Consider the following 27,662-nt stretch of genomic DNA (forward strand, 5'->3'; position numbering starts at 1 on the left):
CAGTCTAATGAAAGTTTTATAAAGCTGCAACATCACTTCCTGATTCTTGTACTCAGTGCAATAAAGGCATGTATGCCATATGCTGCCTCTACCACCCTATCTACATGTGTGGACACTTTCAGGGAAGTATGGACTTGAACGCCAAGATGCCTTTAAGGCTCCTGCTACTAACTGTATCCTTACCCTTAGCATTTGATTTCTCAAAGTGCAGCACCACACACTTGCCCAGATTAAACTCCAACTGCCATTTCTCTGCCCATTTCTGCAACTGATCTATATCTCGCTGTGTTCTTTGACAACCTTCTGCACTTTCCAATCTCCAGCAATCTTTGTATCATCTGCAAAATAAATTTGTTAGTTAGAAAGCTCTGAAAGGACTGGAAAGCAAGATTTTCTTCATAAATCCTTGCTGTCTCTAACAAATTGTTACATTTTTCCAAATAACTTGGTAACACATCTTAAAATTCATTCATGGAATGAGTGTGTCACTGGCTCGGTATTTATTGCCAATCCCTCATTGCCCAGAGGGTGGTTAAGAGCCAACCACGTTATGGTAGGTCTGGAGTTATATCTTGGCCAAGCTAGGTAAGGATGGCAGTTTCCTTCCCTGAAGGACATCTCTAATAATAGATTCCAGTGTATTCCCTTAAAAGACCACAGCTTCATGTTAAATCTATCCTTTTCTCAAGTACCAGGATAATAATTGCTACTTTCTAATCCATGGGGAAAAGTTCTCAAATCAAAGGAATTCCAAATGGTCAAAACCAATCTCTGAATCTATCTGTTTTAGGATGCAGGCTGTTGGGTTACGGGGATTTTTGTTTTTAGTTTTAGTCATTTTTGAGTCACCGAGAGATATAGGACGGAAACAGATCCTTCAGTCCAACTCATCCATGCCGACCAGATATCCCAACCCAATCTAGTCCTATCTGCCAGCACCTGGCCCATATCCCTCCAAATCCTTCCTATTTGTGTACCCATCCAGATGCCTTTTAAATGTTGCAATTGTACCAGCCTCCACCATTCCTCAGGCAGCTCATTCCATACATGTACACTCTGTGTGAAAAAGTTTGCCTCTTAGGTCTCTTTTATATCTTACCTCTCACCCTAAACCTGTGCCCTCTAGTTCTGGACTCCCACACCCCGGAAAAAGACTTTGTCTATTTATCCTATCCATGACCCTCATGATTTTATGAACCTATATAAGGTCACCCCTCAGCCTCCGACGCTCCAGGGAAAACAGCCCTAGCATATTCAACCTCTCCTTATAGCTCAAATCCTCCAACCCTGGCAACATCCTTGTAAACCTTTTCTGAACCCTTTCAAGTTTCACAACATCTTTCCGATAGGAAGGAGACCAGGATTGCATGCAATATTCCAACAGTGGCCTAACTAATGTCCTGTACAGCCGCAACATGACCTCCCAACTCCTGTACTCAATTCTGACTAATAAAGGAAAGCATACCAAACACCGCCTTCACTATCCTAGCTACCTGCGATCTACTTTCAAGGAGCTATGAATCTGCACTCCAAGGTCACTTTGTTCAGCAACACTCCCCAGGACCATACCATTAATGGTACAAGTCCTGCTAAGATTTGCTTTCACAAAATGCACCACCTCACGTGTATCTAAATTAAACTCCATCTGCCACTCCTCAGCCCATTGGCTCACCTGATCAAGATCCCGTGGTAATCTGAGGTCCACTACACCTCCAATTTTGGTGTCATCTGCAAACTCACTAACTATACCTCTTATGCTCATATCCAAATCATTTATGTAAATGACAAAAAGTAGCGGACCCAGCACCAATCCTTGTGGCACTCCACTGGTTACAGGCCTCCAGTCTGAAAAACAACCCTCCACCACCACCCTCTGTCTTCTACCTTTTGAGCCAGTTCTGTATCCAAATGGCTAGTTCTCCCTGTATTCCATGAGATCTAACCTTGTTAACCAGGCTCCCATGAGGAACCTTGTCCAATGCTTTACTGAAGTCCAGATAGATCACGTCCAACACTCCCCCTTATCAATCCTCTTTGGTGGTACTTCAAAAAACTCAATCAAGTTTGTGAGACATGAGTTCCCACATACACAGCCATGCTGACTATCCCTAATCAGTCCTTGCCTTTCCAAACACATGGACATCCTGTCCCTCAGGATTCCTTCCAACAACTTGCCCACCACTGACATCAGGCTCACTGGTCTATAGTTCTCTGACTTGTCTTTACCACCCTTCTTAAACAGTGGCACCATGTTAGCCATCCTCCAGTCTTCTGGCACCTCACCTGTGACTATCGATGATACAAATATCTCAGCAAAGGGCCCTGCAATCGCTTCGGTAGCTTCCCACAGAGTTTTAGGACACACCTGATCAGGTAATAGGGATTTATCCATCTTTGTGTTTCAAGACATCCAGCACTTCCTCCTCTGTAATATGGACATTTTTCAAGATGTCACCATCTATTTCCCTATGTTCTATATCTTCCATATCCTTTTCCACAGTAAATACTGATGCAAAATACTCATAGTATCTCCCCCATTTTCTGCAGTTCCAAAGGCCCCCTTGCTGATCTTTGAGGGGCCTTTTCTCTCCCAAGTTACCCTTTTGTCCTTAATGTATTTATAAAAAAAACCCTTAGATTCTTCTTGACTCTATTTGCTGAAGCTATCTCATGTCCCCTTTTTCCCCTCCTGATTTCCCTCTTAAGTATATTCCTACTGCCTTTATACTCTCCTAAGGATTCACTCGATCTATCCTGTCTATACCTGACATTTACTTACTTCTTTTTCTTAACCAAACCCTCAATTTCTTTAGTCATCCAGCATTCTCTATAGTTACCAGCTTTTCCTTTCACCCTAACAGGAATATATTTTCTCTGGATTCTTGTTCTCTCATTTCTGAAGGCCTCCTATTTTCCAGCCATCCCTTTACCTGCGAACATCTGCCCCCAATCAGCTTTTGAAAGTTCTTGCCTAATAGCATCAAAATTGGTCTTTCTCCAAGTTAGAACTTAAACTTTTAGATCTGGCCTATCCTTTTCCATTACTATTTTAACTCTAATAGAATTATGGTCACTGGACCCAAAGTGCTTCCCCACTGACACCTCAGTCACCTGCCCTGCCTTATCTCTCAAGTTTTGCAGGTTTTGCAAAAGGTCAAGTTTTGCACCTTCTCTGAGTTACATCCACATACTGAATCAGAAAATCCTCTTGTACACACTTAACAAATTCATCCATCAAAACCCTGTACACTATGCCAGTCCCATTCTATGTTTGGAAAGTTAAAATCCTCTACCATAACCACTATTATTCTTACAGATAACTGAGATCTCCTTATAAGTTTGTTTCTCAGTTTCTCTCTGACTATTAGACGGTCTATAATACAATCCCAATAAGATGATCATCCCTTTTATTTCTCAGTTCAACCCAAATAAATTCCCTGGATGTATTCCTGGGAATACCCTCCCTCAGTACAGCTATAACGCTATCCCTTATCAAAAACGTCACTTCTCCTCCTCTCTTGCCTCACTTTTTGTCCTCCTTGTAGCTTTTGTATCCTGGAACATTAAGCTGCCAGTCATGTCCATCCCTGAGCCACATTTCTGTAATTGCTATGATATCTAGTCCCATGTTCATACCCATACTCTGAGTTCATCTGCCTTTCCTGTTAGGCTTCTTGCATTGAAATAAATGCAGTTTAATTTATCAGTCCTATCTTGTTCTCTGCTTTGTTCCTGCCTGCACTGACTGTTTGACTCACTTCTTTTCTCACATGTATCAGTCTCAGATTGATCTCTTTCCCCCATAATTTCTCCAGCAGTCTTTATTTACTCCAAGTAAAATCCCTAACCTCCGAATTTCTGCTAGAGCCCCCATTCCCTGCTATTTCCAGGATGTGTTTGTTTTAATGGTAGAACATTCAAAGACACAGTATTTGTTTAATACCTCAGCAATTGCCATGTGTCCCATGAAGGTCCTTCCTGTCTCTGTAGAACCCATATTCATTTTTGCTAATTACTTCCTCTGTTTCTATAGCTGTTCAATGTATTTTTATGTCCCTGCTAACTTTTCTGTCACATTCCATTTCTATCAAATTCTTTGTCAACTTTTGCTGAATTTAAAATCCTCTCCATCATGAAGCTAGCTGTGTTTTTGGCAATATTACAAGTATTATGCAAGTGAGAGACGCTACTGGGTTAAGCAAAGGGAGTGTTTTTTTCTGCCTGTGACATGTTTTGGGAGTGCTGGCTGCTGACACCAGTGGTTTTTGGCAAAATGCCTATTAAGAATATAATTACCAGAAGTTGATGATTCAGCCCCTTGAGGCTGCTCCCTTTAATACAATCTGGGCTGATCTCCTACCTATGCATGTAGAAGAATGTTAAGTAAACTGTTGAAACATAAAAATTTCTTTGCGTTCAACAGGGTAAATGCAGGAAGGAAGTTTGACAGGGTGGTGGGGAAAGGGGGTGGTGGTGTCTCGAACCTGTGGACACAGTCTCTGAATAAGAATGGCCAGGCTACTTTGGGGGTGCTGAATCACTAGCATTCTCCCTTACAGAGGGCTGCTGAAGCTCAATCTTTGAGACAGAGATTGATTGATGGATTTCTAGATATTCATTACAATAAGGGATAATTGAGATAATGCAAGAAAATGTTGTGCAGGAGATTGGCCATTATCTATCTGAATGGTAGAGCAGAGGCTGAATGGCCTACTCCTGCTCCTATTTCCTATGTACCTCAACTACAGTTTTGTGCTTGATCCCGTCTCCCTTAATTCTCTATCAATCTAAATTTTGCATATATTCAATGATAGATCTTTGACACCTTATAAGGTTCAGTATTCCAAAGAGACACCAATATTTCAATAAAGACATTTTTTACTACCTTGATCATAAAATATTCACTCATCTCAACTTGTCACCGTGTTGTTGATTCTTCCTACAATAGAAATAATCAAATGGCATCTTCTCTATCCCCTTCAGAGTTGTTTGAGTTGCAATGAAATCCAGTTCTTTTTCCTAAGCTCCAAAGAGTGTAGACTGAATTTACCAATACTTTTTAAACAAGGCAGTGCTCCCATTCCACAAATTAATGTGGTGAATTGTATTGCTTCCAAAGCAGGTACATCACCCCATGAATACAGTGACCAATTTGTGTCTACATTACTTGAGGTATGACTTCACCAAAGCCCCATATAGTTGTTGCAAGACATCCTAACTCTTGTATTCCAATTGCCTTTCAGTAAACATCAGCATACTATTTGGTTTCCTAATTGCTTCTTGTGTCCAGAGTCAACTTTCTGTTTTCTGGTACACCTACATTTTCATGAATATAAATATTTACATGTTTCATGCCTTAATTTAAAAAAACAGTTTTTCTATTTTTTTCATCTCAAAACAATTAAGCTCACTTCCCTGTAAAATGTCTTGTTTGACTTGTGTTGGCTCTTCCATTGACTATGACAATTGGGTCCTCCCCCTCCTACATTAAATACTCAATGTATGGAGATGTCTTTGCATTCACAGAGCCTACCAATGAGTACAGACTGGGCGGCTGTACAGTCGGATTTGTAGCCAAACAGTGTACTTTTGCAGTAAATAAATTGACTCACAGAATAGACTTTGTTTACTTCTTTAAAAACTATGCTGAAACCAACAGAACATCAGCAAAAACTTCTGATTTTAAAAGCAGGATGACTTGGCCCGAGCTGTGGGGTGAATGGAGTGTGGTTATGTGCGAATGTTGAGTGCGAAAGCAATCACTGTCATTTCTATGTGATTGAAGGGAAAATTGCCCATTTATCTCGATCTTTGTCGTGAACAGAGATGTCACTGTATGTAGCTGTGATCAGGTTTCAATACCTATATGGGCTGTCAGAAGTACATTTTTCATCTGCACTCCAACCTCAATGAAGTCAGCATGTACAACTTTGTCTTTTACTCTAGTTGTTGGTCTGAAACTGCCCCGTCACCTAGGTTAAGAACCACTCCTGTATACTGAAAATTAAAAGTCCCATTGCCTAGTTATAGCATCTCTGAAATATATTCTGGGAATAGACTTTGTAAAATGCATCTTTTGGCTGCCATTCGCCCTACTGTACTTCAGTCACTGGCTGACCCCCTGTAACATCCCTGTTTTTTTAAAAGCCTAAGTATCCTAGCAAGGAGGGCAGGCCATATAAAGGACCCAATAGTTGGAAGGAAAAGCTATGAGTGGAGAAACCAAATGAAGGAAAGTCTTATTTTGCTTTTGCTTTATCAGAAATACTTTATCAGTCCAAGGATGTTCAGGTTAGATGAGTTGGCCATGTTAAATTGCCCGTAGTAGTCACGGATGTCTCGGCTAGGTGCATTGGTCAGGGGTAAGTGTCAAGTAATAGGAGAATGGGTCTGGGTGGGATACTCTTTGGATGGTCGGTGTGGACTTGTTGGGCCTAATGGCCTGTTTACACGTTGTCGGGATTCTATGATTCTATTCTATGAAATCCAGCTTGTAGTCATTTTACTTTTTTATTCTGTAAGGTGGCTATTAGTAATGTGCCATTACACTAAAACAAAACTTCTTAGTTGTGTGACTATTGCCTTCCAATATATTTCTGTCCTTTTAATTTATCTTGGGGTGACCAAGCATGAGAATGACATCACTTTTTTTTGAAGTCAGGCAGCTTCTAAAAAATTATACTTGACTACCAATATTATAAAACTCCAAAAACCTGACTCACTTAATAATTGGAATATATCGTACATGGGACGAACAGCAGCTTATACTTAATTAAAGGCAGATGTCCTTGCTATGTACAGTAGCTGGTTTTCCATCACAATATTCAGATGGGTCTATTATAGTTTTCATGGAAGTGCAGTTAAAACTAAAGGGAGAAGTTTTGTCTGCAAATGGAGAGGGACTGAACTGTGCCAGTTCTCTGCTATTATTTATAGCCACAGATTTCAATCTCAGCCTGTGTCCGTGGGAATGTTGCTTTACTTTCTGTTTCTTCAAGCATATTTGAATGAGTTTTTTTGGAAGGGTATAGAACGACTGTGTACAACTATCCTGACTCAGCACTGGTAGAGAAATGGGCTATAATGAGGGTAAACTGGTCATTGTGTTTTCTTTCTTAACTTCAAAACAAATTGTTCCATCCAGCCATCATGAGGGAGTTCATTCATTCAATGCTGAATACTGCAGCAGCATTTTTTTTCATTGCAATGCTCTTATTTTACTACAAGAATAATATATCACCTATACCCAGGCATGTTCCTGTTTTACTAACACAATAGTCTGAGATTGACAGAGTTCACTTTCTGAGCTGGAATAAGTCCCATTTTATTAGGATAATCACTTTGTGTATGGAAGTCAAGATATATTATTACTGTTGATGTTCAGTATATCCTAACCCCTTAGTATATTGCATTGGATCATAATGTGATTGGGAGAGAGGAACTTGGCTTTGGATTTTAGTGACCAGTTTGATCTAATGCATTTTAAATCTCCACTTTCTTCTGGCCATTGATTTGGGATGTTATATGGTTTTGGCAATCTAAATATCATATAAACTAAAATAATGAACATTCAGAGGTCTGATAAATCTGTGTTGCACCCACTACTATAGGTCAGAATGAGAATAGGTACTCTTTTATGAAGCCAGATCAATTTAAGAAACACAAAGGTATTTTCTCTGGAAAGAAGGCCATGTACTCCTGGACAGGCCTGTACAGTTCAGTAGAACAAAGAGCAACCAGCAACAATGAAGTTCTATTGAACTGGAATTTTTGGATGATGAGTTATGATGTATAATATTTCTGTGTATTGAGTTAATTTAATGTGTAACCGTCTAAAGACCAGTGTGGTCCAAGTAGCAAGTGACATTAACTTTTGTTGTTTCTTTCTAGCAACGTAGCAATGAGTTTCCCACCCACTCCCCACCAAGGGACATTGATTGAAATTTATAAACCTGAGACTTATCTGAATACTGTATGTAAAGGAGTGAAAGGGAAGTTATCAAATAAAATTACAAAAATTTAACCTGTCTCACATTCGTGTCAGATTTTATTTTTGCCAGTTAAATTTATTTATTAATTGGTCAAAAGCCTAGTTCAATACTTGCCAAACTTTTTCCCACTGTGACCCCATGTCAAAGTTTGAAATTGAAATCCCTCTGTGAGAACTAAGAGAAAGTGGGGTGAGATGGGGGTCAGGGAAAGTGTTTCTGTGATGGAATGGACTTTTTAAAGAGCGAATACAATACAACTATTGGAACTCCAGGGTAGCCATTATTGCCTCTGAACTCAGGACCTGCAAAGCTTCAGTTCTCAGCTCCATTAGGGGTTCCAGTCCCCACTTTGGGAAGCTCTGGTCTGGTTGCATCAATCTTAACACTTTATTCAATGCAAAAGCTTGTTTCTGCTGGATCATATATTGATACTTTAAAAGTAAAGACTTAGATCAATATTACACTTTTTGCAGCCATCTGACATTTCAAAACTCTTAACAGTGAGACGAATATTTTTTGGACTGTAGTTATTATAAACAACCATGATAAGCCTATGTCATTTTTGAGACTGTCAGTTGGATTGAACTGCGGGTCTACTGATGTTGGTGTCTGACATCCTTGGTCCAAGTTGCACTTATTTCAGTTGTGTGCCCTCATTTTATGCCTCTTCCTCACTACACCTACTTTAAACACAAAATGCAATATAATGCCAGCCAATGTGTTATCCCTTTAATTTGAAAAATTGTAGAAATTGATGCAGAAAGACTTACAACTATTTGAGGTTGCATTGACATTTCCTATTAATCTCTGTATCAATGGTAACCTCAGTTAATAAAGTTAAAGCTTATCTGAAGTCATGATTCACTTCCCATCAGGAGTCTCCTACTGCAATACATTATTTCTTATAGTTTCACGATCATGGTTTAATATTATGCATTATGATTTCATGCATTTCTTACTCCTCTTTCCTGCTCACTGCATTGGACATTATAATGAGCCAATTCTGAGATGTATTTCACAGCATTAACAACATTTTGTTTGTGAATTAATGTTGCTTTGATGACCTGGGTGCAGTGAAAGCACTTGACTGAGTTTATTTTAGCTTACCAATCAGGACGCCACTGATCCTCCTAAAATCATTAAATCTTTGTTTATTCTAAATAAAAATTCTTATAAATAAATAAGTACTCACTTCTTTATGGTGAGGTGCAAAGTGCAAACTATAAAAAATGAGCTTAAACAAAGATTAAACTTTTTGTTTTAAAAATACATTATTTCCTTTTGACAGAAATTTGCTTCAATCCCTCTGGTGCCCACTGCTCACAAGTAAGGCTCCAAGCATCATGGTGTCCACTGCAACCAGTCAGAGTGCACATAGCCACGAAAGACAGACAGTTAACCAGAGCTAACACCATCACTAACATGTGTAACCTGAGTTTGTGGCTGGTCATCTTGGTCAGGCCCAGGGACAAATGCATATGGCAGCCCTCTGCCATTTTCAACACCCGACCCAGACTGAGGGGCCAAAGTACAGAGCGTTTCGTCACTTTGTGTATTATCCTTCTGCAGGGGCAGGCTAATCTTTTCTGCATAATTTTAATTTGATACATGTTGCTGCTGAATTGATCTAATTTAAGTTTACTTGTATTTTGCACACTACTGCATAGCAATCTTTTACCACCTTTTTATTGCAGCTGTTTTCTTAGCAATTTAAAACTGAGCATGTCTGTTGTGGATCTTTAGAAACAGAATCACAAAGTTAAGTGTGATTCTTATTGATCATCAATCACAAACACAAATGTTATGGCTGTTATACACTATTTTTTTTAAAAGGGCCTGTATTGCATAAGGGGATGAAGTGAGTTTGATTGTGTATAACTGGGATACCATTTGTGCAACCAGCTCTCATGGAGTTTTATAACATGACGTTCGATTATTAAACAATCACAAATGAAAATTGTGCTTTCTTCTATTCGGGTAACCACATTGTCCTCTGCCAGTGTTCTCTGCTGGATTTTCAGTCATTCGAGTTTTCTGTTAAAAGCTAAAGCACTTTTAAAAAGCTGACAATTGGGAATTGTTGAAATAAGATGGTCATGATTCTGTATGAGTAGCCCATGAGCAATTGTCTGATTTTATGTAGATAAATCTTAAAGGGAAGTGTTCAGTGCTTTGGTAGGAATCTATTGATTGATTGATTATTTAAAATGTGAAACCCATAACTTTAGAAATACCAAGAACTTGAAAACATTATGGAAGGACTTATGGAAGGGTGTTGCCAGAGTTGGAGGATTTGAGTTTTGGGAGAGGTTGAATAGGCTGGGGCTGTTTTCCCTGAAGCGACAGAGGCTGAGGGGTGACCTTCTAGAGGTTTATAAAATCATGAGGGGCATGGGTAGGATAAATAGACAATGTCTTTTCCCTGAGATGGGGAAGTCCAGAACTAGAAGACATAGGTTTACTGTGAGAGGGGAAAAACATAAAAGAGACCTAAGGGGCAACTTTTTCATGCAGAGGGTGGTAATTGTATGGAATGAGCTGCCAGAGGATGCGGTGGAGGCTCGTACAATTGCAACATTTAAAAGGCATTTGGATGATCATATGAATAGGAAGGGTTTGTAGAGATATGGGCCGGGTGCTGGCAGATGGGATTAAATTAGATTGGAATATCTGGTCGGCATGGACAGGTTGGACCAAAGGGTCTGTTTCCATGCTGTGCATCTCTATGATTCTATGATTTTCTCATAAGTTGAACATAGCCAAAATGCACGCCTTCTGAAAATGAATTAAATCTAAGACATGGTCAGTTTTGAACTATTTCTATCAATATTTGAAAAACTATGAAAATTTTCTAGAAATATTTGAAGTGAATGAGATCAGGGAGCTCAGTTTGCACTGGATTTAAGTTGAACTCCATTTTGCTGTGATAAATTTCGGGTGACTTGCAATTGAAGAAAATAAAAGATCCAACACAGTCCAAAGATGTGTAGGTTAAGTGGATTGACCATACCAAATTGTCCCTAATCATCAGGGATGTGCAGGTTAGGTGGATTAGCCATGTTCAGGGTTACAGAGATAGGAGAGGGGTGTGGGTCTGGTTGGAATGCTGTCTGGAGGGTCAGTGTGGACTTGATGGGCCAAATGGCCTGCTTCCACACTGTATGATTCTATTGAGTCTCTCTCAAACTCGAGCTGAATATTTGAATTGTTTATTTGCGTGTTTCTTTGATATTATTGTAAGAACATCATTAACTGTTTCTGAGCTAGACTGGACATGGTATTAGTATAAACTAGTAACATTTATTCACCATTTAAACTATATACTGGACCCTGGCAAAGCTGGACTTCTTTCAAATCTTCTTCACTCCTAATCCAGTCCCGTGGGATCTGACATCATTGAGGTAGTCTAGTTGTTAGTTTATGAGACTGATAACTATATGCTATCGTTATCCTTTTTATTCATGCTTTGTAATCTGGATGCATAGATGGTGGGACAGTGAGCAAGTTACTGAGGCTACAAAGCAATTCAAACTTTATTGTTATGATGCCATGATCAGCTAGATATTCCTTTTGTATTTTAAACTGCAATTTGAAATTGTTCAGTGCTGGATGTTTGATACCAATGAGAATACAGCAGCTTGTGAATCTTAGGTTCTATTGTTGTTATTTGGGTATGCAATGCAGGGAATCCAAAAACCATTTCAAAATAAACTAGCATGAAAGGTGAAACATAATATTAAATGGGTATGAAGACCACTTCATTAGTTTCAATTGTATAACAGGACTGTCTCAAATGTAAGTTCACGTGAACTGTGACTGTTCTCCCAATTTCTCAATGTTTCTGATGTGTTGCTTTAAGCCTCATTTTCTGATCATTCCTCCTCCACTTTTTCTAAGATACAATCCTGAAGAAAAACTATCAGAAGAATGTGGTTGCATAGAGAGCGGGGCAGAAGGATGCTGCCTGAGATGAAAAGTCTCAGTTTTATGCAGAAATTGGTTAGGCTGCATTTGTCCTCCTTGGATTAGAGGAGGCTGAAGTGGAATCTGATTTGATGTATAAAAAAATAATGAAAGGCACAAAAGAGGTTCGGAAAATCTCTTCCCTATGATGGTTGTGTCTAAGACGAAAGGACATAAGTTTAAGGTGAGAAGTAAGTGGTTTGGAGGAGTTCTCGGGAGTTTTTTCACCTAGAGGGTGGTAGATGTATGAGACATGCTGCCCAAGAGGGTGGTGGAGGCAAGTATGCTTGCAAAAATTCAAAAGTATTTGGATGAGTACTTCAAACATCCGGGCATTGTAGGCTATGGACCAAGTGTGAGTGAATGGAATTAGTGTAGTTTGGTGTTTGTTGTAGCCTAGACATGGTGAGCTGAAGGGCATGTTTCTATGCTGTATGACTCTATGGATCTCTAAAAGTTGAAAATACTCAACCACCTTTCCGCAATGGAGGGTTTGGCGTTCCTCAAATAGGTCAGAAGAACAAAACCATGCTTCCATTTGGATGGAGCTAAGGAAGAGCAAGAGACAGCAAACATTGGGAGGAGCAAATTACAGCAGATGCTGGAATCTGTACAAAGTTGCTGGAGATCACAGTGGGTCAAGCAACATCATTGAAGAGAAAGCTTTTTATCAGAGCTAACATGAAGTGTGTAAGGGGCAGCATTTAAACATTGGTAGGAGTTGTTTGTAGGCCACGGAACAGTGTGTGGTAGTGTAAAGCAATATAGACCAGGCAATTAGAGATGCATGTAACAAAGATTATGCAGAGGTTATGGGTGGTTTTAATCTGTATATAGATTGGGTAAATCTAATGAATACCTGTGACATGGAGGATGATTTCCCTGGGCTGTCGACAAGATATTTTTCCAGAGTTGAATTTTTGAGGAACAAACTAGCAATAGGCTACTTTTAGATTTAGTATTGTAAATTGAGAAAGGGCTAATTGATAATAGTTGTGTGAAGAACATTTAGGGGACAGTGACCATGATACAGTATTTTCCATTAAGTTTATAAACTATATTGTTCAATCAAAAACTACGATCTGGATATAGGTTTGCTCTTCTCAAAACTCGCTAAATGCTAGCATAGTAAATTTAAAGGAAGAAATTGTAAGTGTGAGGGGCAAATTGGCTCTAGTTGGTTGGGAAAATATATTTAAAAGATATGAAGGCAGACAGGAAATGAATAATGGTACTATTCACAAATTAATACTTGGCTTGCAATGAATTTATGGTTCTTTTAAGATCCAAAAGTCCAATAAGAAAAGCAAATTTAACTGTGGCTAGCAAAGGAAGTTAAAGATTTTTTTTCAGTCAAAGGAGTGGGGGGTTTATGAAGATTTGTGAAGACGAAATCATGTTTGGTAGTCCTGTCAGATTTCATTTAGGGAAATTACAAGAAAAATGGTTAAGGGTGAAACAGAGTGGGTTTGTTGCATTTGCAATTCTGGAAGGCTTCAGGTAGACTTGCAAGCTGTGACTGACCGGTATCGTGACAATCAGTGCTTGGATGCCAGCTGTTAACAACCTATATCAATAATTTGGGGACAATCTGTAATATTTCAAAATTTGCAGATGACACAAAAATAGGTTTTATGAGGAAGACGCAAAGAGGATCCCAAAGGATTTGGATTGGCTGAATAGAATAAAATGTGGATGATCTAACGTTATCCAATTTGGTAAGAGGATTGACAGTACAAGCTATTTATTAAATGATGAGCAACTGGAAAGTGTTGATGTTCAAAGGGACCTCAATGACCATCTCCAATAAGAGAGAATCTAGCCACCACTCCTTGACACTTCATGACATTACCATCAATGACTCCCCCGCTTTCTGCACGCTGGCAGTTATCATTGACCATGTTCTGAACTGGACTAGCCATATAAATGTTGTCCATGCCCTTCATGATTTTATAAACCTCTATAAGGTCACCCCTCAGCCTCTGACACTCCAGGGAAAACAGCCCCAGGCTGTTCACCCTCTCCCTATAGCTCAGATCCTCCAACCCTGGCAACATCCTCGTAAATCTTTTCTGAACCCTTTCAAGTTTCACAACATCCTTCTGATAGGATGGAGACCAGAATTGTGCAAACTATCCAGTAGTGGCTTAACCAATGTCCTGTACAGCCACAACATGACATCCCCAACTCCTAGATGTAATGCTTTGACTAATAAAGGAAAGCATACCAAACACGATTTCTTATTTGCATGAATCACACAGATAGCATGGGAAGAGGGATTTGAGGTTGATATGTAAGATCCAGCCAACTTTAAAAGTTTTTTTGAACTTCTGTGCTATTAGTGGCTGCATATTGATGGATGTTGGGAATGTATTTATTACTGAGGTGTCAGCCGGAACATTCAACCCTGTGTCTGACTATCAGCCTTCATAAAAATTCACATGAGGACTGCCAATTTCATCATTGCGAATTTTTTACCTCCCTCAACAACCACCTTTTATAGCTTATTTTAGTGAGATCAATACTTTAATATAATTGTTGCTGAATTGTGGACAGTTTTGTGCAATTAACATGAAAAGTACTTTGTCAACACAATGGTACTCAGATTTTACTCATTCGTTGTGAGCTGTGTTTTGGTTCGGATTCTGACTTCATTAAGAGGCCTTTATTATGAAAAAACATGAGTCTAATTAATTTTACATGTATATGCTAATTGAAACCATGTAAAAATAAGTATAATGTTGGGTTTATTTCTTGTCTACAACTACAAGTAAAATGTATTTACTCTGAACAAACTGACATTAGAAAATTACAGGAATCTTTTGTACAGCTAGAAGGTCAACACACAAGGTTTGCTGAGCTTCCACTGCTAAAGCTGTTCCCTGTGGACAAATTACTTAGCGTGTTGTCTTAACATTCAGCACATGGGACTGATTTATTTAACAACTCTGTATTTTAATTGTGATCTTTCTTTCCTGTTCCTATTTATAGATACTTTTAGTTTGGTATTTTCAGTCACAAAATTTGGAGAACTTTAATTAGTTTGTTGATTAAATTGATGATGTAGGTGCATCACTGTAGTGCCAAAAATGACGGAGTGTTGTAGTCTTTGAAACCTGAACCAAATTTTTTTTCTTTTATTTATGGTTTCCTAGATGTAATTCGTATATCATTTCATTGTGCAGTATGTAGGAAATACTTATTTAAATAATCAGAAAATGGTACATCCTTTACAAGGTAGTCAGTGTGAGAATGTAGATTGATGGTCTTTTTCAGAATATGCTTCCAGGCTGTTAACTATAATATGGATTGTTCAACAAGGTGGTCCAATGCTCACTTCTCAAGGACGACTAGGTATCTACAATGGAATATTGACCATACTTGCAATACTTGCATACCGAGAGTGAATAATTTTGTTTAATGTGTCCTTTTTATTTTGCTGGTACTGAAGGTTTGGTTAGCTGAATATTGCCCTGAGATAATTTCATTTACATTGAGAATTTTCTTCAGCAGAAATGTTCATGTGCATTTTATAAAACAACAGATGGTTAACGGCCAAACTGGAAGCTAACTCCTTTCTGAGATGGTATGTTCTTGAGGGTCTCATTGTAATTTACTGCTGGCACATGAGTTCAATTATTCTTGGAGTTGTAATGCATACTGGAGTGCATGTCTAAAAATTCTGGGTAAGCTAAAGAGAGATGCAATACTAGTGATTTGGCTCTGTGGAAGATGGCATGTGCTGAAACTGAACAGGTTGCATCTAAACTGAGCTGGGACTGAGGACCTTGCAGGGCACTTTGTTCATGCCATTAGAAGGGCTTTAAATTAACTTGCCAAGAGTATGGGAACAAAGACTATTAGAGGTGAATAACAGAGCTCACAAAATATTTAAGGATACAACTGGCACTAGTAAAGAAAATAATATTATAATAGGTGAAGTCAAAGTAGGGGCAACAGAAAGAAAGTCCAGAGCAGAACTACTGTGCATGTATGTAAATACATCGGGTATAATAAATAAGGTTGAGGAGTTACAGGCGCAGAATGCAAAGTATGTGATGGAGACCTTTCAAAAAAGGTAAGACTGAATATTAAAATGTTCCTGGTTATAAACTATTCAGGAAGGACAGCAAAGGAAGGAAGGACGGATAGCAGTATTGGTTAAGGAAACAATTGCAGTGCTAATGGAGGAGAATGTCACAAAGGTTTAAGGACTGCGTTAATTTGGCTAGACTGCCAAATAAAAAAGGTGCAATTACATTGCTCAATGTAGTCTACAGACTACCAATTCGTGAAAAGGATTAGAAGATCAAATCTTCAAGGAATTTAAGAGAATTGCCAACATTTATTGTGCAGTTATGACGGGGGACTTCAGTTACTCAAATATAGACTAGGATTCTGGTAGTGTAAGAGACAGTAAGGATTAAGTGTTCCTGGATTGTTTTAGGGAGTGTTTTCTATAGTAGAATGAATCCAGTCCAACATGAAGAACCTGGTCCTTTAGAAGTGAGACGGGCCAAGTGGATCTAGAGTCAGCGGGGAACATCTAAGTGACAGCAATCATTTGTATCATCATGGTCAGGATGGTGCTGCAGAATAGCATGCAACAGTCTAGAATGAGAACAATCAATTAGCAGAAGCTGATTTCTGTGGGGTGAGAACCAAGCTGAACAGGATTAATTCCAACTAGAGGTTGGAGGAAAGATCAGTAGCAGAACAATGGGAGGGGCCATATATTCTTTCGTGTGTAAGTGATGGGTGAGACAAATTCAGAGCTCTGTGGATGGCCATGGAGGTAGAAATTAACATTGGAAAGAAAAACTGTGCTTATGATTCGTGTAAGGGAGAAAATCTAAATAAGAACCAAAAGAGTGCCGAAAGTTTTGGCAGGGTGCTGAATAAGCAAATAACAAAAGCAAAGCAGAACCATGAAAAAAGACTAGGAACTAAGATAAAGGGAAATTTGAACGTCTTTCATAAGCATTTGAACAGTAAGAGTGGTTAAATGAAGAGTATGACCAAATAGTGGCCAAAAAAGAAATTTCCAGATGGAGTCGGGACATGGCTAAGTTCTTAAATGAAGGATGCTGCCCAGGCCATGGTGACGGAAGACGAAGAAACACTTGGTAGTACAGTGCAAAATTAATTGAGGTGTAGTGTTGAATAGGTTGTGGGCACTTAAGGGCAGGATGAGATGCACTTTTGAAGAAAGTGAAGGCAAAAATTGTGGAAGCACTAGCCAGAGGCACTTGATATTGTTCCTCACCACAGAACTATGAGAAAAGTTGTAAGTTTTGGTATAAAATGAACTATGGAAAAGTGGATGCAAAATTGGTTGAGTGATAGAAAATCAAGGGTAATATTCAATGAATATTTTTCAGGCTGGCGGATGGTTTGCTGTGGAGTTGTTCAGAAGTCTGTATTGGGACCCTTGATTTTCCTAAATGTATAAGCTTACAGATGACCCTAAACTTGGAAGAATTTTAATCTGCAAGGACCATAGTGTGGAACTCCAAAAGGACTTTGATAAGTCGGTGGAGTGGGTGGAGATGTGCCAGGTGAGGTTCAATGCAGAGACGTGCGATATGATACACTTTGGTTGTAAACACATTGAAACAAAAAGGAGGTGTAGGAGCAGTGGGAACTAGTTACACATGAGGACAGATCATTGAAGATGGCAGAACAATTGGAGATGGAAGTAAATAGCGTTCTCAACTTTACTAATAGGGGCATGAAATGAAAAAGTTAGGAGTTGATGTTGAACTTGGACAAGATTCTTGTTAGACCTCAGCTGGAGTACTGTCTACTCTTGTGGGCACCACATTATATGAAATATGTGAATGCGTTGGAGAGAGTGCAGTAGCAATTTATTGAGATGAACTCCGGTTGTGGGAAACTTCAGCCTCAGGGAAGATCAAAGAAGTTGGGACTGTTCTCCCTGGAGAGAAGGAAGCTGGAAAGCCACTTGATTAAGGTTTTCAAAATCCTAAGAGGGCTGTACAGGATAGATAAGGATAAGCTGTTTCCACTTGTAAATGAAACAGTAACGAGAGGGCATAGCACTCTTGTGGCAGAGTGGTAGTGTCCCTACCCCTGGACTGGGCGGCCTGCTCCAGAGATGTGCAATAATATCCCTAAATGGGTCCATTAGGAAAAATAGGTTAAATGAAAACTGCAAGAAAAAATTTAATTAGATGGCATAGTTTTAAAATGATGTGCAAATGAAGCAAAAGTGTTTTGAAAGAGGAAATAAAGATTAGTTCAGGTCTGGAATGTATATTTTGTTAATGTGGTGAAGGTAGGTTCAATTGATACATAGAAGCATTGGGTGATTTTTATTCAACAGTAATGGTTTGCAGGGATATGGGGAAAAGCCAGAAGATTGGCACTGGATAATAGAGCTAGAGTAGAAAATTGAGCTGGTGCAAGTATGATGAGTCAAATGGCCTCCTGGCCAAGGAAATAACCAAGAGCACACATCCTGTATTTTCAATGGAAAGTATACTTCAATATTTCTTTCTTGAGAGAGCATTTTCAGGAACTTTAAGAAGGTAAAACACCTTTGCTTAAGATTCTATTACTGGTGTAATGTAAATGTCTCTAAGAAGCCTGTTGACTAAATAGGATATTTTTCCACCAAGTTGCTTCTTGTAGCAGCACTTTAAGTCGGGGTATTTTTCTGTATGTGTGAGATTGTCTTCTCATCACTATTCCCTTCTCTGAGCTGTTGACAGCTCCGTTAGACAATGTGGGTTGCAAACCTATTTACACATGTTGAGGAGTCTTGATCACCATTTAAGATATGGAATGTTAAGATTAGGAATATTTTTGGACTTAAATTGATCAAATTTTGATATCTCAAGAACAACTATTGTTTTGACTTTGGATGAAATATTCCATAGTTTTAATTGCTTCCCTACGGACTGCTTTTACAAAGTTCTCAGCTGACAAGCATATACCCAATGATGCAAAGTTTTGTGTGTTTATGCCTAAAATGCTAAATTATCCAACAACAACATGGAAAATACACTGCTTCAAAAACAGAATGCTCAGGTTATTCATATTAAGCAACTTTAAATGAAAGAAATATTTATGTTTTTGTAGCACCAGATATCTTGAAGTGCTTACGAGCCAATGAAGTACTGTGGTCACTGTGGTAATGTATTAATCCACTAGTCAGTTTACATCCATCAAAGTTAAAAATCACACAACACCAGCTTATAGTCCAACAGGTTTAATTGGAAGCACACTAGCTTTCGGAGCGATGCTCCTTCATCAGGTGATCATCAAGCTCCCACAAATAGCATATTTATCTGTTATGTTGATTTTGGGATAAATTGACTAGAACACCATAGGAAGCAACCCCTGCCCTTCTTTGAAATAATAACATGGGTTAATTTAAATCCATCTAGCTGCATGGACGTTAATTTAATGTCTCAATTGAAAATGCCACCTCCATTGTGATCACTCCACTCAGTGCAACGCTGGATTGTCTGCCATGACTTTTGTACTCAGGCTCTGTAGCTCAGTTGGCTGGCTGGCTGGTTGGTTTGTGATGCCAACAGAATGACTTCAATTTCTGCACTGGCTGAGGTCAGAATGAAGCACTCACCTGACCCTTAGGTTAAACTCCCCATCAGTCATCTCTCTTTGATGAGAGAGTAACCTGTGGTCCTGTGGGGCTATGGTGATTTTACCTTGGAGTGGGACTTGAACCCTGAATCTTGTTGTGGAGCAAACTGTATTACTAACTGTGTCATGTGACTATAATGAAAGGCAATAAGTAATCTCCTTTTTATGAATAAAGATAACCATTAATTTTCAAATGTATTAATAACTTAGGAACAGGAGTGTCCATTCAGATTCTCAATCCATTCAATTAGACAGTGGCTGATTTGTTTACTAACAGCATATTTCTGGCACACTATTGTTATTGTTATAGCTAATAGCTTTGATTAATGCTGAGAGCAATTGATCATTTGTATAATCTAATTTCCAATACAAATACAGAAAAAAATTCTGGTAACTATCTAGTAACTTTGTCATAAAGAGTACACACTAAACAAGGAACTACAAATAAGATACACTGGGCTGTTTTCTCTTTCCTTGTCTGCACATTGTCATTTGTATTTTGTTCTCCAGCACTTATGAAGAGTTTTCAAGTGAGGGGCTGGCCTTTTTTGACATCAATTGAGGTCAAGTCCATAGTGTTTTGTTTACAAAAAAAAGTATATAGAGAAAAATAGCTTTCCCCTTTCAAGCACTCTTCAGTTGTTTTAATGTGTGTTGTATATTAAAATATCATTGCAAAAATAGTAATGAATAATATTAGTGCTTTATACAACTTCAAAATGAGTAAAGTCTGGCATTGCACAACAGAAATTCTGTATTTTGTTTGGTGATTATATAATACTTATCATACTTGTGTGGAAATTCTATTTACTAGAGCATGGATATGTTAATGTACAATGCTGTGCAAGTGCAGGAACTGTGATAATTTCAGGAAATGCCTGCAGCGTTCCTGAATGCCAAATAAACTCTTATTCTTTCCCCAAGGCAGCTTTGCAAGCTTTAATTTTATCAGCTATAAACCTCATGCTGGCAAATTAATGGGTCATCATGAAATGGAAACTTAATTTCAAGAAAGGGCAGATTCTATGCATACTACTTGTATTGCTGAGGTTTTCACTGCATAATCCCAGTTGTGTTTAGCTGAAGCAGTGAATTGGCAATAGTAAACCACTTATAATAACAATAACCTTTATTTATGTAGCATCATCAATGTAATTAAATATTTCAAGGTCCTTCACAGGAGCATTACAAAGCAGACATACCATGTGGCATGAAGTCATTAGGGCCATTGACTGAAAATATGGCCACAGCAGATGAGTCAAGTGGGATAAGTGATAGAGTTTGTTGTAGGGATTGGCATTCCCAATGTTTAATTGATCCATTAACTGGATCTCTTGGCACCAAAATTGAAGGTATAGTGAACAGCGAACGTGGTTATCTTCGATTGCAACACAATCTTGATCATATGGGACAATGGGCCGTGAAGTGGGAGATGGAGTTTAATTCAGATAAATGTGAGGTGCTGCATTTTAGGAAAGCAAATCTTAGCAGGACTTATACACTTAATGGTAAGGTCCTAGGGGGTGTTGCTGAACAGAGAGACCTTGGAGTGCAGGCTCATAGCTCCTTGAAAGTGGAGTCGCAGATAGATTGGATGGTGAAGAAGGTGCTGAAAATGTGTTGCTGGAAAGGCACAGCAGGTCAGGCAGCATCCAAGGAACAGGAAATTTGATGTTTCAGGCATAAGTCCTTCATCATGAATGAGGAAAGTGTGTCCAGCAGGCTAAGATAAAAGGTAGGGAGGAGGGACTTAGGGGAGGGGCGATGGAGATGTGATAGGTGGAAGGAGGTCAAGGTGAGGGTGATAGAGCGGAGTGAGGTGGGGGCGGAGAGGTCAGGAAGAAGATTGCAGGTTAGGAAGGTGGTGCTGAGTTCGAGGGATTCGACTGAGACAAGGTCGGAGGAGGGGAAAATGAGGAAATGGTGAAGAAGGTGTTTGGTATTGGTCAGAGTATTGAGTACAGGAGTTGGGATGTCATATTGAGGCTATGCAGGACATTGGTTAGGCCACTGTTGGAATATTGCCTGCAATTCTGGTCTCCTTCCTAAACTTGAAAGAGTTTAGAAAAGATTTCCAAGGATGTTGCCAGGGTTGAAGAATTTGAGCTATAGGGAGAGGCTGAACAGGCTGAGGCTGTTTTCCCTGGAACGTCGGAGGCTGAGGGGTGACCTTATCGGGATTTTTAAAAGCATGAGTGGCATGGATAGGATAAATAGACAGTCTTTTCCCTGGGGTGGGGAATCTAAAATTAGAGGGCACAGGTTTAGGGTGAGAGGGGAAAGATATAAAAGAGACCTAAGGGCAACTTTGTCACACAGAGGATGTGTATGGAATGAGCTGCCAGAGGACGTAGTGGAGGCTGGTACAAATGCAACATTTAAAAGGCATTTGGATGGGCATATGAATAGGAAGGGTTTGGAGGGATATGGGCCAGGTGGTGGAAGGTGGGACTAGATTGGGTTGGAATATCTGGTCGGCATGGACGGGTTGGACTGAAGGGTCTGTTTCCGTGCTGTACATCTCTATGACTCTTTAAGCTTGGTTTGCAATGTTTTAGCTCCCATTTCAAGATCCACTATGTAAGTAAGTATTAAAGTTTTATTGGGGGGTGTTTTTGAAGGGTTCAACATAATTGTTGAGCGGCACAGTGGTTAGCACTGCTGGCTTACATCGCCAGGGTCCCAGGTTCAATTCCAGTCTCGGGCGACTGCCTATGTGGAGTTTGCATATTCTCCCCATTTCTGCATGTGTTTCCTCCCACAGTCCAAAGATGTGTAGGTCAGGTGAATTGGCCATGTTAAATTGCCCATAGTTTTGGAAGGTCGGTGTGGACTGGTTGGGCTAAAGGGCCTGTTTACACACTGTAGGAAATCTAATCTAATCTAATTATTTGGATTAGTAACTCTCACTTTATCCACATCCTAATGCTTCATGATATTGATAGAAAAGTAACTAGAAGGACCATTATCAGTTTAATAGAATGTTTAGAACATTCCTTTACTGTATCGTTGACCAACACATGTTGATGCATTTGAACTGAGTTTTTTTCAGTCATTGCAGTTCACAAATGTATGAGAAAAAAAATTTCAAAACTGATTTGAAAGCCCCTGTAATTTAATGGGTGGGCATGGAAAGGCAGGTTCTCTTGGAAAGGGAGGAGAAAAGCACAATACATCTCCTCATGGTTTAAGGTCCCAGGCATGGTTTTCTGAAGCAGGAGGAAATCATGCTATCAGTATATGTTTTATTGATGTGGATCCTGAGTCCATTGTATATTTTGAGTGCTTATGAATTCATCAAGAAATACACTAATGAATCCTGCAAATTTACATAAAATGCTGATTCAATAGTTGCCAGTGCTAGGTTGAGACAGTTCACCACCACCACCTCTCTGGCAATTAGGGTTGACAATAAATGCTGGTCTAATCGATGACACGTTTATTCCATGAACAAATAATGAAAAGAATGAAAATGAGTGGTTGATATTTAGTTAATAGAAAATGGTGAGATGGAGAAAAAGTGTCACCGTCTGTTTTAGAATCAGATGTACAGCATGGAAACAGATCCTTCAGTCCAAGTTGTCCATGCCAACCTGATATCCTAAACTAATCTGGTCCCATTTGCTAGCACTTAGCTCATTTCCTTCCAAACCTTTCCCATTCATGTACCCATCCAAATGCCTTTTAAATGTTGTAATTGTATCAACCTCCACCACTACTTCTGGCAGCTCATTCCAAACACATACCACACTCTGCATGAAAAAGTTGCACCTAGGTCTCTTTTTATATCTTTCCCATCTCACCTTAAACTTATGCCCTCTCGTTCTGGATTCCCCCATCTCAGGGAAAAAGACTTTGTCTATTTACCCTATCCATGCCACTCATGCTTTTAAAAAACCCTATAAGGTCATCCCTCAGCTTCCAGTGCTCCATCAAAAACAGCCCAAGCTTATTCAACCTCTCCCTATTGCTCAAACCCTCCAATCCTGGCAATATCCTTGTAAATCTTTTCTGAACCCTTAAAGAAAGATAAATAAATCTTCAATGACAGCTCTATGATCAAGTCATCCACTGCTGACCATGGGTTGTCTATCACTGGATTAACGCAGTGGTTGTATGACTGATTGGAGTTTGAATTGCATCAAATGGCTCACTTCCCAACCTCTGCAAAGATTCTCCACCCCCTGCAAGGCTTAGGTTGCTGGATGTGAAACCGGGGATGCCACATCTTACAGTCACGTTGTGGAAGCAACTTTGCCACTAACTTCAGCAGTTTGAGACAATATTCGTCCAGTTTTTTGGGCAGTTAACAATGACTCCTATTGGAATTGGAGTCACAATGGAAACCGTTACAATGGAATACTCACTGCTGGCCTGAATAGATCCAGTGTACCACTGCTCGTTTTGTTGGGAAAAGAGCTAAACAAAGTGGATGAAAAAACACTAGGATTACAGTAGCGTCTCGACATACGAATGACCTCGTTAACGAACAAATCGGTTTACAAACAGGATTGTACGTAAAATTTTGCTTCAATGTACGTACGAAATTCAAGGTACGACCGAAGGTACGAAGGAAAAGGCCCGTGTGCGAGCACGTGGTTTCATTGTTCTGCTTTGCTACGCGCTTGTTGAACGCAAAAGCTTCGGGCCCCATGTGATTTCATTCAGTTCAGTCTTTGGCGCGTGCGCTGTGAACAGCCGTCCAAGCATTCTTACGCTATCTGAACAATGGAAAAATTGATTCAGTTTGCGAACCTTTCGGTTCGCGAACCGGGTCCCAGAACTGATTAAGTTTGTAAATCGAGGCGCTACTGTACTTGAAACAGCATTATCTAGAAGGAGAGCTTAGAAATGTTAAATATAAGTTTGCTCGTTGTTTAAACTATAGTGAACTGACAACACTTTGAACTGATTTCAGCAGAGTGAATCACAGATTGATCCTGAACTTGTCAAGCAGGTTTTACTGTTACAATGCAGATTAGTCCATGGTTTGACCAGCTTTCATTTCCAGAATATATTGTTTGGTATTTAAATAGGAGTGATGATGCAAATTGTAATTATATTTAATAGTTTCTTTTAGAGACCCTGAACACAGAAGCATCTTATTAATAATATCAGCATAGCAGCTTCCTTCATTTGTTAAAATGTGGTTAAAGAAGGCGACTGGAGAGCTGACCAGCTATGGTCAACCTCAAACTGTGATGTGTCTCTTTGAGCAGTTGAATTCTGGAGTTTGAAAGAAGCAGGACAGGATAAATGCATCTTGAATTCAGTAACAGGACACTAATATAATATATAATACCACAGGACATTTGGTTGGAACCCTATGTAACAAAATTTCCCAGAGTTCATAGGGAAATGAAAAGTAATTTCATGTATTATTTTTAATTAAGATGTTTTGATTTTTGGCACTTATACCCTTATAGATCAGAAGACCAAAGAAACTTGCATTCCGCATACTGTGTTGCAGTCACTCTAAATTTCTACCTCTTGAGTAATCCTTGAGAAAATGATGATATTATCATTATGAAAGTGCTAAGTAAATGCAGAAATTTGTTTTACTTTTATTTCTTCGTTGAATCTAGGATGAGTTCTGTATTCCTCCAAAGGAAGTGTGGGCTGGGTGATGTGTCTACGGTGCTACCAGGATGAACTCCTAGTGAGGAAGTGAGGACTGCAGATGCTGGAGATCAGAGCTGAAAATATGTTGCTGGAAAAGCGCAGCAGGTCAGGCAGCATCTAAGGAGCAGGAGAGTCAACGTCTCATGCCCGAAATGTCGACTCTCCTGCTCCTTGGATGCTGCCTAACCTGCTGTGCTTTTCCAGCACCACATTTTCAGCTCTGAACTCCTAGTGAGTACCATTCCCATGGGGCATAGGACATCAATATCGGCTTTTATGTACAAAACAGCATTCCATGATTTTGCACTCTGTGTTGTCACAGTGCTGAGTTCCAACATTAATATCTAAAATGGGATTAATAATGAAGAAATGGCAATTGTAATTAGGATTTAAGGAGAAACTTGGTCACTGTAAAGGAGAATTATTTTAATTTTAGAGGCTAGTTTTGTGTATAGTATGTTTTGGGGTGTTGCCTTGTGACTCATTGCCAGTGAATTACTTTCGTACAAGTACAAATAATTCTATGTAGATTCAATAGGTTGCATCGACTCCTTCTGTGCTGTAGATAACTAACTTATTTATGAAGATGCGTCAATGCTACAGATGTCTACTGTAGAACCACAACTACTGCATGCGATATGAATTTTCTACTACATTACAGGCACCTAGCTTGCTACTACCTGAAGCCATTATACTGGCTGAACCTTGAATTCTGTTGTTGGAGAGAGGCCTGTGCAATTACAAGTATGTAGTTCCTCTCCCAACATCTATATTTTGAAGCATCAAAATAAGCAGAAGTTCAAGTATCCAAGGAAGTCGCATTGCTCCTGCCTCCACCCCTACAATGCCATTGCATTTTCATATCAGTTTGTCCAGCAGTGGTACTTTGCTGTAAGTCATTTGGCCCTTTGAATGCGGGTGGTGAAGGTGCCTATGTGTGTATTGGTTATATGTGTACATTCATGCATGCATATATATTTACATACAGTAAAATTACTGTTTATCCAAAAAAAATTCTCTATGACAGGACTCCATTATATCACCTATCTCATGAAAATATTGCCAAACATCTTCCTGTCAAACATAGTGATATGAAACATCTCAGTAAGATAACAATAGTAACTGAAGATGCTATTTCTGAGTTATAATTGCATTTAAAATTTTTGAGATAAAATTCTTGTTTGGGAATGTTTCAAGGTTGTTGTAAACTCCTGAGGCCTGCACGTTTCTAAGCCAGGAACTCCTTGTATCTTAGCTGGAACTTAGTCTTTGTATTGACAAAAACAAACACAACATGCTTTTTGCAATTCAGATATTTTTGCTGCTTACTTAGCACTTATAATGGCAAATAGAGAAGCATGTTGCCACTTGTTCTAATGCATTTTTATTTCAGTTAAACAGAAATGTTTCTCATTTTCAATTAGATGTCAATTTGTAGAATTATTAATGGAAGATTGCAATTTTTAAACATTCGAGTTGAAGGGCAGTTAAGAGTCGATTATATTACATTTCCTCTGGATTTGCGTGTAGGTCAGACAGATATCCTTCCCTGAATAAGGAGACATTAATGACCCTGGTGGGTTTTTAAAAATTGACAAGGATTGGTTGCCGTCAAGATCGCTTTTCATACCAGATTTTATTGAACTTCAATTTCATTATCCTAATTTAAAGGACAGGTGAATAAAATTAATAATGTTCAACTTCTGCTGTGTTCAAGTTATAGAAGTTGCATTTACATCAATGTGTGGCGTGTGCATATTATAATTTTCTTCCATTTCACCCCTTCAGAATCCATATAATGTCTGTCATCTTGTACAACCCACTGAGTTTCTATTACCTTCTACATTTATTTATCATGCTCTCTCAGTTGTCAAATATTGTGAAATTTTCACCAACTTTATAAATGCTGTGGAAATTTTAAGCTTCATGATGTAATGTGTAAAATGTTACCATTGGTTCAGGTACAGAAAGAGAAATCACTATTTTAATCTATCAGTTTAGACATTTAAGAATTTGGCTTTAAAATCCAGTTTGTTGGCTTGTGCATTCTTGTGAAATTTGCCACATGGTGGTTTCTCATCATTAACCAAGGATGTTGATGCCTCTGTGAAGTTAATAATTAACAGAGTAATCTTTAAGTGCTGGAGGAACATTTGTCAGAACAAATTCCTTTCCACCTTTCCCTGTTTGTCTGCCTATGTATGTTTGAGGCTTGATAAAGTACAAATGTGTTTGAATTTTGATCTTTCCTCCAAAAGGATTTGGTAGGGATTATGTTGCTTTGCTGAGGTAGGGACATAACAAGAAAGAACCTGCATTTATGAAATGTGTTAGCATGTTTTCAGAATCAAATACAAAAGCTTTGCTCAATGTAGGAGTTTCTTCTGAAGTGAAGTTATTCTATTTATATAGCTAAATCTGGCAGGCAATGAACATGCAGTGGGATCCCAGGAA

At 39.0% G+C, this 27,662-nt stretch overlaps 1 protein-coding gene and 1 non-coding gene across 6 annotated transcripts in view; one reads left to right on the plus strand and one right to left on the minus strand.

The window, feature by feature from the left end:
• itprid2 (ITPR interacting domain containing 2) overlaps positions 1-27,662 on the plus strand; it is a 156,704-nt gene that overhangs the window by 20,509 nt on the left and 108,533 nt on the right. The window lies entirely within an intron of this gene.
• Positions 9,516-9,621, minus strand: LOC132817748 (U6 spliceosomal RNA). Its single transcript, XR_009644915.1, has one exon. It is a non-coding gene; the product is annotated as a U6 spliceosomal RNA (small nuclear RNA).

Source organism: Hemiscyllium ocellatum, chromosome 7, assembly GCF_020745735.1.
Source record: "Hemiscyllium ocellatum isolate sHemOce1 chromosome 7, sHemOce1.pat.X.cur, whole genome shotgun sequence".
Taxonomy (NCBI): Eukaryota; Metazoa; Chordata; class Chondrichthyes; order Orectolobiformes; family Hemiscylliidae; genus Hemiscyllium; species Hemiscyllium ocellatum.